This window comes from Perissodus microlepis, chromosome 22 (assembly GCF_051167445.1).
Source record: "Perissodus microlepis isolate ML-2025 ecotype Zambia chromosome 22, ASM5116744v1, whole genome shotgun sequence".
NCBI lineage: Eukaryota > Metazoa > Chordata > Actinopteri > Cichliformes > Cichlidae > Perissodus > Perissodus microlepis.
This window is the reverse complement of record NC_140481.1, coordinates 10,904,947-10,910,000: the sequence shown is the minus strand read 5'-3', so window position 1 is coordinate 10,910,000 and position 5,054 is coordinate 10,904,947.

Below are 5,054 nucleotides of genomic sequence, written 5' to 3'. Positions count from 1 at the left end.
CAGTGCAGGAGGAAGAAAAAGTGCCAGCTTGTGCCAAACCCTCACGAAGCACAGATAAAAAGGAGCTGAGTGAGAGGGAGGCCGCAACACCACGACAAAGATATGGGCTGTCTAAGCAAAGAGCTTTACAAATGACGATCTCCAGGGGGAAACAGAGCGGGTGGGGTGGGGACAACATAAGGGAGAAGAGGAGGCGAAGAGGAGAAACAAATGTGGATGAATTGGTGGGAGGGGAAGGAAGATGGGTATGGTTGGTGGGGGTAGGGGGTGGTGCAACACAGTGCAGTGTGGAGAGATGGGGGGGTGGAGGGTGGTAGATGAGAGGGGAAACATTCCCCTTGCCCACATTAAAGACATAAAAAAGAAAACAAACAGAAAAACATGTCTGACATAAAGAGGCTGGTTTCCGCGGCGACAGCACAATGGCTGCCTGTGGCTCTCGGGGCCCTCGCCGTCCCGTCTGGGGCCCGGCACCAGCGAAAGTCACCGCAGTCACAGGGCCCATCAGCGTGTGTGTGTGTGCCTGTGTGTGTGAAACATGGTGAATGTCATCACAGGCCCAGTGCTGTGGGAACCGTCATGAAAGGGACCCCACTCGGAAGCCACAAAAGCTCCTTTCTGCTTCTTCTCTTCGGCTTTTAGCCTCTTTATTTATCTTTGCAAAGGGGGAGCCAGATGAGGAGGGAGGACTCTCTCGCCCTCTCCCTGTTCTCTCTCTGTGTCTCTCGCTCTCCGATAGACGGCACGACCCGTAGCCGCAGCCATTTTGCCCTACTGACACCTTAAATCACGGCAGCTACTATTTCAGTCATTCGCTCTGGCTGCGTCTTGCTGCGTTCCTTTGGTAGTTTATTCACAGCTCATCTTAGCTCAATCAGATCATAAAAACACAATGGGTTTCTTTGGAGACACCCTGTGGGCACAAACCTGGCGTTCCCAGGAATGCCTCATATATTCAGGTTATTTGGAGTGAATTGTGAAGACAGCCAGACAGCAAGTGCATCAGGTCCCAGCATTCCTTATGTGTCTGAAAGGCAGATAAATCCCTCATGGGTCCGGCCCAGAGAGTGCCAAGCCAGTCTGATGCCAGTTCCCATGCCAATCCATTCCTGATCCCTGCGACAGAGCAGCCAGCCACAGTCGGACTATTATAAAGGCCTCATACCAATACGGAATCAACTGATTTTGAGGGCATCTGTCAATAGCGCTTGCATGCAGCAGGGCACCATGCAGGGCCCCTTTGACCACATTTGGCCTTTCACAGACTCACTACGGGGCTTCAAGACAGTGAATAAATATTTAACTTGCTTAATGGTTTGATGCTATATTATCATTTTAAGGACCACCTTCAATTTAAATAACATATTTGCAAACACCACTGATATTAATGAATATATGTTTGTTTTCTTGTTGTTTCTTTTCTACTTTCTGTGAATAAGATATTATATTATTATTATATTGTGAATGTGAAGGTGTCGTTTTTTTTTTTAGCTTGTTCTATTTGCAAGATTTACATTTTATTATTAATATTTTACTGCTACTTTTTAACATAATAACACAGCACTCTTTTGATTTCCATACAGTTAATCAAATTTTCTAGAAAATCTGCATCGTTTCCAAATATTCACTTTTATTAGAAATTTTAAAAATGCATTAAAAAGACCCTCCTTCAGATTTATGATACATAGGATTTTACTTTCATGTCTCTTTTTTCAGCAGGTTTAGCTCCCTTTGTTTGTTTTTAAACTGGTGCATGTACATTACATTTTGACAAAAAAAAAAAAAAATTGTTGGTGTACTGTTAATGAAAGCAAACCATGCAGTGAGACGTATCAGTGATCAGTTATTTAGTTTCACTGAAAAATGCGGAGAAAAAAGTCACAAACAAACTACCCCGCTGAGCTTGTTCCATCTTACAGAGTTTCAAACAATAGCAGCAGTCATGCATCAGAAAGAATAATTGCAGCTGAGTGTTTGTGCCTTATAAATTGTGGGTATGTGCTGTCCACATTCGTGTCAGGGAGTTTCGTGTGTGCGCTAGCGTGTATGAATCAGTGCGTGGCCTCCCGCGTGTGTGTGCGTGCGTGCGCGTCCTCATGTTCATATTTGAGTTGCGCATGTGTGCGTGTGTATGCAAATTGTAAAAGTATGAGCTTGTTAATTTCAATAAGGGACTTTGCCTTGTTGTGGTTTGGTGGGATGGGAGGGAGAGTACTTGAAGTGGCCGACCAAGATCGCCAGAAATCTCCCAGAATTCCATCCCACCATCCAGTGCCAGCTCTCGTCTCCCTCTTATGTTGGCTTTACCGTTCCTTCGCACACGCCCCCACCATGAAACCATTTTCATAATTAATATATCTATTTATTCATTTATCTCCTTAATTACTTTCCATTTCTTTTCCCTTTTTTTTCTTTTCTTGTAACTTGCCTCATCTCGGAACAGCTGGGCGGTGTGGCCGGCAAACCAGAGCGATCTCTCTCTCTTGTTTTTAAAGAGACGTGCGATACAAATGGGAAAGTAAATCTTTGAAGAGAAGTAAAGAGTGGGTGATAAAAATAGCAATACACAACACTGAAGGCTGACTTCATAGATGTCTTTTTATCTTTTTTTCCCCCCAGTTTTCTGATGCTGAAATGAAATCCAGATCTGAATTAGAGAATGATTAGTAATGAAAGGATATGTGAACTGGGTAGTGGGGGTTGTTTGCTGGGAGAGAAAAGGGATTTCTCCACTCTGTTAGTCTTGACTCATATCCACCACACTGCGAGCCCCCTGGTGATGGTCACACTGATTACTCACACTTGGCTATTGCAAACACACTCACTTGCACATGTTTTAAGTTATTCCACTACTTTACACATGCGACATGACAAAAATGATTGTAGGAAAGGCTCAATTGTCGTCACGCTGAGCAAGATGAAGCTGAAAAGAACATAAAGACTACTGGAAATCCATTTAAAAGACGACCAAATTAAAGTTTTAAAAACGACTTCACTTGCCCAACTAGTATACACAAAGACCTCGCACTCATTCATTGTCGCAGCCTATGTTTAAACTAACACACCCTTCCAGTCTGCCAGGCAGGAAGAGACACCCTCAGCTGGGCATTGTGTGCAAGAGGGCATGCCACTTGGCCTCTCTCAGTCTTTCACATACACATATGCACACACTGCTGGGTCACTTAGGCATCGCTCCTAACAACCGGCGCCTGGGTCTCATGTTTCCATGGCAATCTGCACCAGCAATCTTCCCACGGTGGCAGAGGAAACAAGTGCCGCGAGTGAGCTCTGTGTGTGTGAGTGTGAGTGTATAAAGAGTGCTATCTTGTCCAGTGAAGAGCCCAGATGTTCAGACACTCAGTGGGGTGACTTCTCTCCTTGACCCTTCAGTACCTGCCCTCATCTCTGCACACACAGGCTGAATAAAAACGATTTGAATAAGCTGGGTTTATCTGTGCCTCATTTCTTATCTTGAAATACTTGAAGCTGTAATTTCAAAAAGATAGTGACAAATCTACATCTTGACATAGAATGCATATGAAAGATAGTTGTATAATTAGTTGGATATTTAAATATATAAATGGTTACATATCCCAATATTTCTGGATAACTGTTTTAAAGCCTGTTTATGCTGTTCGACTGTTGCCAGAACCAACCATATTTAGATGAGAAAGTGGAATGCTGTGTCCTCAGATAGCGCTAGCAGCATCAGTTGGCAAGATGGCATGTTTTTAGACCCACTCATCTATATGTATAGTTTACATATACTGTATATAAATGATGGGCATAGCCTCTGGGTTCTGCAGTTTCTTTAATGGCCAGCAGGGGCAACTCTTTAAAAAGACTTCCAGTTACTCAATAATAGTTTTCTGGTAATTTTTGGGGTCCATTGCTAGTTTCAAGTCAGTGAAGGAAACATTATGTTTTTGGCATACATTACTGTCTTCATTAGAGTAAAAAAGGAAGATGGTACTCTGACCGTTGATTTCACAGTCAGATCCATCCAGTAACAGGATGGCAATACTAAAAAAAACTCAGCTAATGGGACACTAACTGATAGCTGATATCACAGTGGTTATGTCTATCTTTTTTATACAGTCTTTGGTGGATTTCCACATTGAAAAAAAAATCACTCACTCACTCTCTGAAATTTACAGCTTGTTACCAAAACCCTTTCCCACCAGATCCTTTCTGTAGCTTACTATTGCCTATTTTTATCCTTTCATAGCAATTTTTCATAAACGTCAACTATCAGTGTTAACTGATAGCTTAGCACTGAGCTGTGTGGTCAGTTCTGGCTCCATAAAACAACCACAAAGCAATATGTCCACCTCTTCTACACAGTGATATGCTTTCTTTTAAAGTTTTCTAAAACTTTGTTGACATTATTTGTCGCACTGGAGATTGATGCTTGATAAAAGTGTTATTTTCAAAGGTGAACATAAATTATTGGCATTGCTTGTAAATCCCTGTAGTATACTCTTGTAATGATTTAGGTACTTTAGATGTCACCTTTTAAAACAAGAGCAAAAAACAGCCAACACTGTTAGTTAAACTGCTGACACGGCTTAATTATTCCCACAAAATCTTTCTATACAAGTATAAAACTTTTCTATTTGTATCATTTATGGAGCTCAAAGGTCGGCGCTGGCTGCGTTTCATCTCTGCAGGCATGTTTTCACTCTGTGCCGTTTCCCTCTCACAACACAAAATTGCTCAAGAACTCAAGTCAAAAGTGACTCGTGAGACTGTGCAAGTATCAGATGTTGTGTACCGCCTCTGTATGATGGAGTGCTTTCACAGTTCATAATTCCCACACTCCTCACCTCGCTCTCCCTCCTGTTGCCATTGTTCTATGGAACAGCATAATTAAAGGAGCAGAATGAGAAAGAAAGCAGGACAGAAGGAAGGAAGGAAGGAAAGCAGGATGAAATTGGAGGCTAATTGACAGAGGATGATTGAGCAAAGGGGTGGAAAGATGAGGCCGAGGGGGGTGCGGGAGAGAGGGAAGGAGGGTGAAAAGCCAGAGAAGGGCAGATTAAAGGGAGAGAGGA